This window comes from Nicrophorus vespilloides, unplaced genomic scaffold (genome assembly GCF_001412225.1).
Source record: "Nicrophorus vespilloides isolate i.1.1-1 unplaced genomic scaffold, Nicve_v1.0, whole genome shotgun sequence".
Classification (NCBI taxonomy): domain Eukaryota; kingdom Metazoa; phylum Arthropoda; class Insecta; order Coleoptera; family Silphidae; genus Nicrophorus; species Nicrophorus vespilloides.
In genome coordinates this window covers 147117-160179 of record NW_017096602.1, presented here as the reverse complement: position 1 = coordinate 160179, position 13063 = coordinate 147117, and the positions used below count along the sequence as shown (strand labels likewise).

General features: G+C 30.8%; 1 protein-coding gene across 1 annotated transcript in view; it reads right to left on the bottom strand.

Moving 5' to 3' along the window:
• The window catches only part of LOC108557578 (SH3 and multiple ankyrin repeat domains protein 3), a 90101-nt gene that overhangs the window by 53114 nt on the left and 23924 nt on the right, over positions 1–13063 (bottom strand). The window contains exon 2 of the mRNA XM_017914161.1: positions 4770–4794. The gene's annotated coding sequence lies outside the window, so the exon portion shown is untranslated. The remainder of the gene's footprint in view (positions 1–4769; positions 4795–13063) is intronic.

Here is a 13063-nt window from a genome sequence, read left to right as displayed (position 1 = left end):
TTGAATAATTCCCGATGAGCTCGTAAACTTAATCTATGCATTGCCGTAATTTATTTGACAGTCCGAATCTAATCTTGTGATTATTTTTTTGTTTAATTAAAATCCATCAATTCGGAAGTGAAGTTTTATAATTGGATGTAAAGGTATTCAAAGTGTCTGCAAAGAGGAAGGTATAAAAAAAATCAACGGAACTTTGATTGCATGGCGTTTTTCACTTAATGAAAGTTAGCGATTAAAGCGTCGGATTTAATCGAGTTTGGAATTAAATTAAGGAATGACTATATATATATTTTACGTTTTTACAATTATTTCCAGTTTGGCTCTTATTTAAATAGTTAGGATGTAAATTGATGTGTTTAGTATTATAGAATATTCAATAAAACAAATTGCTGAAATACATTGAAAACTTTATAGAAATGTACTCATTATTATTTAGTTAATTGAAGAAATAATTATCAAAGTAATTACTATAATTTAAATTATTTAATTATATTTATTACACAATTTCACTATAATTTTTTTCTTCTTTCCAGTTGAACTTATTTCTAGTTTTAAAATTCCTTATCTAATCAAATTCAATATTTGTATTCTCTTTAGTTAAACTTCTGAATAATTATATTTTTTGAAGTAATAAAATAGAAGTGTTGAGATTCAAAAGGAATTTCTAAACTGGTCAAATAATCTAAATTTAACATCACGGAAATATGTGTAGAGGAGTTTTCTTGGTTCGAATAATCTAGCAAGAATTTTGCTTCGCGATAGCCACCTGACCTCAACCATACACGTATTATACATACAAAACATTTTACATAATGTAATACCCTAAGTTGTTAAATTTAAATGTTAAGATTTGTAAAAGAGATGCAATTTCTTTAAAAGTAGAGATAAGTTATAAACTTTGAAATCAGGTGTTGATTATTTAAATGTACAGAACTAAGCATAACATTAATCTATTATATTTCCTATATCCTCAATTGGTCTTCTAAGTGTGAAAGGTAATAATTACCTAATATATGTGTTTCAAATGTGCAACTGACCCAAGGAATTATAATGTAATTGCGGCAATTGCCGTAAATGAAAGGTATGGTTAGTTAAGCAAACTGCGTTTAGGAGATTATTGTAATTGAGGTTAACTCTTTCGGCGAAGATATGAAAGGTTAAGCCAAATAAATGCGCACACGCATTTCGTTTTAGTATTATTTATGTTGCATTAAGCAATTGCTTTGTTTATTTGAGTCTATTTTCATTTACGCATATTAGAAAACAGTTTCTTCTACAACTATCATATATGTAAAAAAAAACATTTTTACAATCTAAAACCTCATTAAAAATGTTTTGAGGACATTTGTTAATAATATTATTTTATCAATATAATAATTAATATATGATTATAAAAATTAATCATAATTGTTTTGAATGAATTCATTATGATTTAACAAATGAAATCGATCTGTGTTTTCGAAACAGGTATCGAAATTAATGTTATTTCCGTTCGTAATAAGTCTTAAGGGTATATGCTTATACCGAATGAAATGATGTATATATCATATCCTTCATTACTGTTAATTGGTATTAGGTCTGTGGCCAGAGGGTTTCCAATGATATACGATGGAGCTAATGAATTAACGTGGGAGGGTATCCCGATGGATTGCGTTCGCGTTTCTTTCGCCGCGGCGGAGATTCTTTACAATTAAAGAGTGTGAGAAGAAGAGTCGGAAAGTGAAGGTATTTATTGAAGACGGACGGTACGGCGGTCATTGGCTGAGCCCTCTTGTCACGATGTAACCCATTGTTTGCAGACTCACTTTCTGACCTCTGTAGGAACGAGCAAAAGAGGAGACGTCGCGGGTTGTTTAACCCCGAGGAAGGAGGAACTGAGAGTTGTGAGATGGTATGGTTGAAGTAAGCGGAGCATTTCCCCAACGGAAACTCGCTTCATTTTCTGCAGCCGCAATTAGCACCTTCAATTACGATGAATAAGTTATTGACTCGGTGCTCATTTTTTTTTGTTGTTGTTTCTCTCTCTCTCATTTTCTCTCTGTTCGAGCCTTTTCTCATGCGATTTCTTTTATTTTTCCTCGACGTTCTCCTATTATGGGTGTTGTTGTATAAGACGTTGCGGTCAGCGCTTATGAGCTGAGAGGAGATGGAGTGCACACACAGTATAGGAGGAAACCCCACGAAGTTGGGGCCCGTCACGATCTGGCCGGCGGTATGTTCGATAGCAGACCTCATCCTCCACCTCCTCCTTCCTCTTCTTCATCCTCCAGCGTCTTCACTTCGCTCGGCCAGGTCATGCCACCATATCTCCATATTTACATATGCCATAAATAATCGCGCGAAATTTTGCCGCCTAGGTACGTTGTTCTCGCCTCGAAGTCCAAGTCGAAGACAAAGTTGAAGTCGAAGTTGTGAAGTCGCGATTGGTCGAGCGGACGATGTTTATCTGGAGACTTTTACTTTTGAAAAAGCGAAGGCCGCAGCGGCTCTGGATATGGACCGAACGGGTTGACATCGTGCTCTCGCGCCAAAAACAGACCGAGACCACATGTAACGTACGCACACAGAAAAATCATTAAAGTCTATATACCCAGTTCGCGAAATCTAAATAACTCGCTTTCCGAAGGTTTATCGCTTGCACTTTCATTGCGTCGTAACACTTACAAATTAATGCATTCCGAAGACCCGACTACACGCGAAATCCGACCTCATCAACAGTCTGCATCCACTGACACAGCTACTACAATTCTGGGCAATCCTCACTACATTTTACACATGTCACAAGCAAATTGTTATTTCAGGATAATAGCTTTATAGGAAAATAATATATACTTGAGAAAATAACTTTAAGTATTATTTTACTTATAATTAACATTAACTAAAATTAGTGATATACATTTATACGTAACAAGGTAATTTAAGCGGCAATCGCAGTTCCACAATCATCCAACTCCTTGTTAAACAATGACTACCAATTTCACGTTAACATATAGATCGTGTAGATTGTAGTAGTTGGTACACCTGATAAACATTTATGTCTCATGTTACGTATAGTATGTAGTCAGCATTTTACATTAATTAATGAGTTTGCATTTCGAGTAAACCTTGACATCATATAATGATTATTTCAAATTAAAAACATAATCTGTTAATTTTATTACTTTAACTCTTTGATGAACGGTGGTACACGCAATGTACCATCTTTTAAACATGCCTAGTGGAACATTGTACAAGAAAGTGAAATTACCATATCATTTGATGTTGATTCAGTTGACAAAGTTGTCTGATTCAGTTGTCTAAAAAATTGTTGGGTCTAGAAATTTACAAATTTCTGGCTCCTCAAAATATAAGTAATGAATGATGTTAAACACTATATTGCATAGTTTTTGGTAGTTGAAATCTATTCATTCTGTGAGGCAAAAAATGAAACCTGCAGATGTAGTGAAGCTAATTATAAATTTTCAATTGATCAGCAATAGTTTTGTTTATTTTTCAGGTACAAAATATACTAACCTATAATAACCATGTGGGTTCTATAGTAATTATTTGCAACAGATTCAATTTCAACTGCACAAATGTGGCCAAATGATTAATTGTTGCACAATGAGCAGTCCGAACTCCTTCACAGTATTGTTTATTGTAATAGGTCATCGCTAATCTTGGATTTAGATGGTGTTAAGCAACTTGGACGCATGTTATCTGAAACCTACGCCTTCATTATGAATCACCTTATAGGTTTAACAACAGACCAACTGCTCCATGCTACCCATTAAACACTATATGTAAACTTTATAGAAAACAAGAATAATTATTATTATGGTCACAAATTACAACATACAATGAAATACAAATGTAACTTTGAATGGATTCAGTTAAATACGGAAAATGTTATCGGATCTTTTAGCACGTACTCAATTTTATGTGGATCGTAAAAAAACTTTTATCATGTTTTCTTTAAAAAAAAACAATATGATCTTCTTGGTCAAGGCTCGGCAAACCAGGATAAATTATCCCAAATGTGATAAAAGTTAATTCTTGGAGGAACAACATCATTTCAACAATTATAACTATCCATGAAAATATTAGAATTCATAGCCATAATGGGGTCTTAAATGAATATATTTTGAGGTAATAGGTAAAAAAAAAGTTCCCAAGTCCTCTGTTCTATGTAAATTCAGTATGAAACTTCATTTTTGGAGAAAATTTATGTTAAAACTTTGGCTGAAAATTCACTTAAAAATAATTCCAAACAAGGGAATAATATGTTAATAAAGTTTTCTCAATTTGATGCTTAACTTCATTTCAATTTTGTATACTAACTTTTGTTATATTTTTTTAAAGATAATTTGATGGTCTTCTATGTAAATACAATATTAAACTTCGTTCTTGCATTATGCAAAAAAAAATCGCTGATCATATTTTTAATCCAAACGAAAAACTAAACATGTATTCAAATTTATACAATGAATAAATACATCACATTTGTTTATGAAGGAATAAAATATGTATGAAAATATTTGAATAAATAAAAAATAAGTTGTATAATTTGTTATTATAGAAATTTATGAACTGCAAAATTATGTGCAAATTAATCTTAATTATGTTTTTTAGTATATTTAGTCCATTGTTTAATTAACTTTATTAGTGTTAATTTAGATTATGCATTTCCTTATAAAGGGTGTCCCACAATTAACGCAAGAATCTAAATTAATACTAATAAAGTTAATTAAACAATGCAAACTATGTAAAATATTGAGTAATAAACTTACCAATAGTACTAACATATCGAGGATTCTGAAACAAACAAGAAAAGAACGAAATGAATAATTACGAATGCGTTCACCTAAATATTGAATGCGTTTACTCGGCTGTGAAAAGATCAGATGTGCTGATGATGTAGGTTAACATTTAAGAAAACCAGTTTAATTGAAACGGATCGCATTAAGTTAATCTCAATCTAAATTAAGTTAATTTTATAAAGCGATGCTGATGTCTAAATACGAGGTACTCATGTAATCTGATACAAATTAAATAACTGTAATAACATCTCAATATATGAAAGAAACAGAAATGAAAAATATAGCAGATTAATCGCGGCTGCAGCAAGTGTGGAAGGAAGGAACATCAAAGGATCAGAGAAATCGTGAATTATCTTAGCAAGGAATTTATGTAAATTTAATCACATATTAACACGTCTTCTACGCATTCCTTTTCGGTATGCGCGCAAGGGTGAAAAATGAAGAGATCGATCGATGTATGGGATGGACGGATCGATGGATAGATGGGCGGCACCATCGTATGTATGGTATGCCTATGATAATAATGATAAAATGCGTTCGAGTCGCAACAAATTGGAAGTGATGATAAATCCTGAGGCGATGCTGTGCCATCCGATAATGCGGTAGAATGCGTTCAAACCTCTTCTTTATATTCTTCTTCTTCTGTCCGACGATTAGAATCTGCAATATCGCGTGCAAAATTAGTGGACAATGAGGTCTTTCTATGCGAAGCAGCGACCGGATCGTTCGCATTCCGAAATTAATGTGGCGCAAAAATTCCTTCCGACCACTGGTATTATTATTATATGGATGCAGCAGGAGTCGACGTCTGCGGGAATATGTGGATGGCGGAGACGAAGGAGATCTTTTAAAGAAGATGGAAAATAACCGAGGGTAAAGAGAATAAATAAACGCGGGCCTGAGATCGGTGTAGAATTACGCTCCAGGTATCGATTGTCGATTGCCGAAGAAAATCCTGTACGCAACGGACGCACGTCGGTTAATATTATAACTACAGTTACTGCAAACAAATTTTATTTGCCCATTATCCAATACTCCACTGTGTGGCAACACATGTTGCTTCTATCTATCTTGAGTGAGGTGCCGCAATGATATACTGGTTTCTATGAGCGATCTTCAGACATGTTCATCTCGCCACAATCGTTTTATCCGGAGCAAAGGAACGTTTATAATCCATATTTGTAGCAAAATAAATTAATTCAATATGTGCGCAGCACAAAACCTACGTTTATTTATGTTATTCACGTAATATTCCGATTTGTAAACTAATAAATTATTACCAGAGACAATGCTACGTTTTGTAAAAGTACAGAAGCATGATGCAACTAATGTACTTATATTTCTAACTTATTTATAACTATAACATAATTATAATCATTCTGATAAATATTATGTGTAGTACTTATAAAATAGTAACTAGTTCAGTTTAAGTTGTTGACAATCTAAATATTATATTCATATCTTAAAAGTTGGACGTATAATTATTAAAATGATACAAATCTATTAAAAAAGTTATAATTATATTATTCGAATTTATAATAAATTGATGCAATAAATAAATATGTTATATATGTTTCCTGTATTATTATTATTCTCTTTCTAAATAAGGAAACAAAATTATTTTGGAAGCTATAAGTTTATGATAGCATTAAAGGTAATAGATACGTACATAATAGAGCATTATTACGTATATAATAGCATAATAGGTCTATCATTACTTTTCATGTGTTTGTAATTTCCATAGAATAGAGACGATTTACTAAAGTATCAGATGATTTTAAATCTCAATAAATGGTTTAGCATCTAAACAACCATAAAACATTCTTAGCAACGAAGAAAAGACACATCTATAGAGGAATTGATATAAAAATACATAGTTTCAATAAATCATAATTATATTCTAGTTTATAGGCAACATATGTTTACAGCATTATCATAGTCCGGATTCACTATAGTTCGGTTTGAAAATTTTCACAATTGATCGGGTTTTTCTTTATTTGTGCTGTTTCTTTTATGCGGATTTAAAATCTTTGATTAGCGGAAACCGATTAACCGATTCAAATACAATGTTTTTTGATATTAATACTTTTTTGTTAATCTTATTTATTACTCAAATCCTTGCCAGGAAAATCGATATTGCACCGTATTTACATATCCATTTGTATCGTCCAGTTATTCCTACTCGGATAAAACGAGAAATTTGCAACTGTTGTGATTCATTTTAACAAATCTGGTTTGTGAAAGAATGAGCTCACCTGCTCGAAGTAAAACCGCCCACAGGTTGCATTTCCTGTCAGATAATATTCATAATTTAATATTCGTACGGTATTAGTATTTATCTTATTGTAATTCAACTTTGTTATTAATTCAATAAATTGATTTTTTTTTAAATAGAATTACATCTAAAATACATTAAATATTGTACTTTAATTAAAATTTATTAATTTGTTGTTTGTGTTTATGAATAAATTATTTGCATGTTATTCCTTTGCAAGATTTGTTTGTTATAATTATAACAATGTTTATAGTAACAGTAATACAATTACGTAAATATTTATAGAGTTTTATGTCTTTATGTGTAAAAATATACAAATGATTACCAAAATATTAGATATATTCTATTTATAATTAAAGTTCATGTAATATTAATAATCGTATAAGTATGGTGTAATTATAACAAGTAAATTAAATAAATAATTAACTTCATTAACATGATTGAGTTAAAGTAATTAAATCCTTATGAATACTAAATTTATCAAATAAATTATTATTTTTCTGCTGCTTTTGCTGTTGCTTAAATGTAAACAGTTTCAATTGATTTAACAAACATCTGTCTCAGTGATTTTTTCATCTCAATTCAAAATTCAACAAATTAAACCTTATCTGCTGTGGTCAGTAAAAGTAGTGCAGTTGGAAGTTATTTAAATGCAAAACGAATCCGAACGGAATCATCATTAAACTGTACAAACGTACGGCGAAATCCATGTCATCATCATCAATAACAACAGTAGCAGAAGTTTTCCAAACTCATTAACACATTTATTAAGATTGAAAATAATACATTTTTGATAAAATAGAAAACATTTATTAATGCGTAAATTCAATATTGTAGAAATTAAATTAAGCATATCTAATGTGAACTAAATTGTTCATATTAAGTAATTTCATTCTACATCAAAATCCATTTTGTGTGCGATTCAAATAATAACGAATGAATATAAATGAACAATTAATGTGGTTTCGCTCCGACTGAAAAGGTGATTATGAAACGGTCGGTTTAAAATTAATTAATGACGAGCGTAATGCAATGGGAATGAGCGCAACAGTGTCCATTTAGAAATTGCAGTTTATCCATTGGAACAGCGATTATGGAGACGTATATTAAAGACAATTTACATAAATCGAACGTTTAGCACACGACTCAAAATTCAACAGCGTTTCGCGAAAATCATGACGAGGAAGTGCATCGAAGGAAAATGAAGTGCACTTTGTTATTTGTCAAAGGCAACGATCCCCATTGTTACAAAATACGCCTATCCCATTTTATTTTATTTTCTTTTTTATCCAGTTACTTCTTCAATTTCTTCCATCATTATCATTGTTATTATGATCGTACTTCCACGTGCATCTCCGATTCTCAGGTCGTTACCGAGTATTTAGCTTAGTCACCTCAAGTCATTTAGTATCAGGTTCAAGTTCACGGCTGTTATCACGTCCGTGTGTAGAAACATTCCTCCATTTCTGATGAAATTAATAAATCCGGTAAATGCGATACGGGAGAGGAACACGACGCGAGTTGCTGTTCCAGCACCTTTATCTGCTTCGATTTACACTTGAAGCTTACACATTACTCTACAATCTCGTCTGCAGCTATTGCTAGTAGGATATTGCATTACCTAAGCGCAAGGAATCAAATTCCGCCGAGCATTGCTGAAACAGTTATTTTTTGTTGTTGTTATTTTATCGTTATTTGTTGCATCCTCCTTAGTCATGAGAAGAAATTCTAATCTCGGCTACTATTCCAGCCGACTCCCGGTGTCGGTGTAAAAAAAAATACAAGGAGGATGGAAAACGAATAAATCTAGTGGATGTATCAGAAATCCGATCTGCGTTTCGTGCGTATAGCGGTTTATATTGACTCAATTCATTCGTCGCGGAATTATTTAATGCAGTTCAATATCTGCACGGCATTGTAACAGGGCAGCTGCTTTGCATAATTTGCAATAACAAGCTTAATTATAGAGATCGATAGGCTTATCTCTCGAATTATTCGCATGTACGTTGAAAGTCCAATGCATAATCCATTCTTCCGCATAATTACTGTTCAAAAATCATTCGAAATACATGTTTAGATTATCCTGCAGATTATATAATGGTGCAACCACAATACATGTTTGACATGTGAAGTAACTTGAGCTGTCAATCGTATTGTTTAATGGATCTAAGTATTAAATTAATACACATGACAGCACAACTTTTTAACTTTTATTTGTAGAAAGAATGAGCAATATTTATTCACAATGAAAGTAAGCATACACAACAATTTATCGGACTAGTAACTTCATGTTATTGGCTTTATGTTGATACATCTTTCAACACTTCTTCAGTTCATAAAATAATAGTAATCTATTTTGTAATTAATTAGAATAGTTTCACAAATCATATGTATAATTAATTACAAATAATACCATTTATTTTTTATCAATTATTATCTGTTATTTTTTATAAACTAATATAGTTCGGTCGTACCATATGTTTTGTGATATAACTTCATTTAATCTGCAAAAGTTTTATTATACCTTTAAAATATGTATTTGGTAAAAATGTTATTTATAGAAAATCTAAAAATTCATCTTAATGTAAATTCCTTAGGAATAATTAGAATTGAAATAATATTATCTATATCAAGAATCCAAAATATAGCAAATTTAAAGACTGATTGGTATCCATAATTGTATTACAATTCGAGAAGAATGGTTTGATAATCGCTTTCTGAGTAATTGTTGATAATACATGTTCAGTAGATTCCAATATTTAAAAGTTAATACACTAACCAAATATATTGTCTCGCATAGGCCGGTTTTGATCAGAGCGGATTCATTATAGTCAAGTTTAAAAATTTCAAAACAAACTAAATTTTAGTTCTGCAAAATAAAAATAAATTTTATCAATTAATACACAAAACTATATTTTTATACATAAATGATCGTTTTATCCTTTATACAGTCATTTTTTTTAAGTATTTAGTTCCTCGATTAGTCCTGTTTCAGCCGGGGATATTGATGGAATCGATTACTATTATCTTAGATATCTTTCATTCATTCTAAACTTTTTATGATAATAGATATGTTCACATCTGTATCCAAGTACACTTCTTGGATGTACATTAAATGTAATAGTAAATATTATCTATGTTTTCATAAATCGCATTCGCTTGGTAAATATATTTTTCACTTAAAATTTAAAGAACATTATCCATGAATATATATTTTTTCAATGTGTTAAATTTATTGAACTTTTTCTGCAGATGGTATGAGATCAATGTTACCATGAATGAAAGAGACTGTATGAGGATAGACAAAAAGAGAGGACACATTGGAAGACAGTCGAAAAAAAAAACAGGATAAACCAGTAACAAATTTCCGCATTTTCCGTTGTCTCAAAGTCGTCGTCGTGATTTGAATTTGTTTAAACATTTGCTAAGAAAGCGCTGCAATTACCGTGAGGGGGAGACGAAGCGACAGACGAATAAGTTTAATTGTATAAAACGGCTATAAATAAAATTGTCCGCGAGCCGAGGGGACAATATGTGTGTGCAGTTACGAAAAACATAATACAACATTCCTTTAATGGAAACCTGCAATCGGCTCCATAAATAATGGAAATATATACTAATGTTACTTTTTCACCGAATCACCAAGAAAGAGATAAAGAAAGAAAAAAGGAGTGAAAGAAACAGTAAGATTCGAGCTTGTCGCAAATCATTTTCCACTACTTTCTTTACTTCCATACATCACATAAAAAAAATAATCATCAGAAAGAACCACACGCATTCAGGAAAGAAGTTGTTGCATAAACATTCTCTCATCAATGGCCGGACGGACGGACGTATCACAGAGATCTCCACAGAAATTAACCAAATCACGTTTTGCATAACCAATCGTCTGATTCAACGTGGTTCTCATCTGCTCATGTGAGTAACCTCGTCGCGCAATTTCGATTTCGTTCGCTCAAAAATATCTGCACCGTAATGCAATTAATTATTGCATAATGAAAATTTGAAATCGCTGAAAAAGCCATCATCATCACCATCATCATCAACAACAACATCAGCATCAGCCATCAACATCAACATCGCTGCCCGTCATCATTATGATAATCTAGATTTTGTCTTCAAGTATTGGAAAATAAAACACATTGTGTCAGGAAAGCGCAATTTTGTTTGTGAAAAATTATTATGAAATTATGATGTAATAATTACATGTGAAAAGAACTGGTATCTCGATACACCGTTACATCGCCAAGAACGAAGAGTCATTGCAATTGGTATTATATCTTGTTTTTCCCATGTAAAACCGTTTACTGCAAATTTATTAATTATTATTAAAATAAAATAAATTACATTTTTTATATTTTTCACATTAAAACAATTCTCATGAAACTACCGCCAATAAAAATTTGCACTTAAGTTTGACATTTCACTAAATAATAAAATGAAACGCTATTAACATAGCTAATAGTAAATATTCATAAGTGCCATACTAATTTTGTGTCATTTATTTGTAGGTAACTATTTTTTTTAAGCAATCACTAATATTTATAATGAAATCAATAAACTTTATACAAATATTGTCTGTTTACTAATAAATGTATACTTCGTAGACAAAAACACATTTTTTTTTTAATACAGTTTCGAAGAAGAAACATTCAGAAAATAATATAATTTAATGAGAACTCTTTAAAAATATAATAACTGCAATATTTTCTATCTATGAACTAAGATTTAATTGATTTTAATGTAATTAATTGGTCGAAATCTGCTATAAAATTAATCAATTTTAATTTAATTTTCAGGTATTATTTCATGTCCTTTTATCAAAATTTGATAAATATAAATAAATTTACATAAATTTATATAAGAAAATGCAGAGAACATATTTCTATAAAGAATAAAATATATAATAAAATATATAATAAAATAAATAATAATAGTAATTTTAAAATTTTCTTGTAATTACTATCTAAGTATAAAACAAACTTCAATTCGAATTGAACATGAAATTGATTCAAATTCTATGGAAATACGTTTGCATGTATATGCATTTTTTTTCTCTTGTATATTATTATTCCTCGAGTTTAGGTAGATTACGTACGAACTGTGCATTCTAATTCCCAGTGATCTTTTAACAAAGTCACCGTCGAAGACATTCGATGAAACTAGAAATTCAATGCGGAGAAGGAGGGAAGATAGGAATCTTCTCAGGGTTGAAACGGCGGTAGGCAGCCACGTCTCCACTTTTTTGTCCCTCTCGGCACTACGTGAAAATACACCGGAAGCTATGCTTTATAGAAATAAAATGTAAAAAAAGAAAAATGGAAGAGTGGACGTGCTTCTTATTGATAATCAGCATTTTATTATTCTTTCGATCGTTTGAAAGTAAGAAGACGTAGAAAAAAAAATCAGTTGCTTTATGGTCGTTATGAGTCTCGGATAATTTATGGACACGTTAAAATATGAATGATTTAATTCAGATCTTGAATGTAAAATGGACTTATTGGACGTATATTGAATATTAAATAATTTGTGATAGATCTTAATACACGGCTTTATTAGTCTTAAATATGTTAACTAAAAATGTATGTAAAAAATAAATGTAAATATAAAAAATGAGTTAATTCCTTTCACATAATTAATTATTGAGTATAATAAGTTTCGACATAAAAATTAACTTTACGACAAAATCAAATAAGGTTTTGAAGACATAGCTAAAGTTAATCAAACATACAAACACAAATTTAAAAATATTAAAAGTATCTGTAATTAAGCTTAAGGCTGAATTCTATAAATTAAATACAGTAGAATCTCGCTTAACGAGTTTAATACGTTCCAAAATTTCCGGATTTTTACTCGTATAAACACGTTTTCCCATATAAACTAATGTAAATTACGATGATGCGTTCCTTGCCGGAAAAAAAGTATAACTTGGTCTCGATTTTTAATGATTTTGCTTTTAATATCTATAGTTTTTTTTATTCTTTGGCTT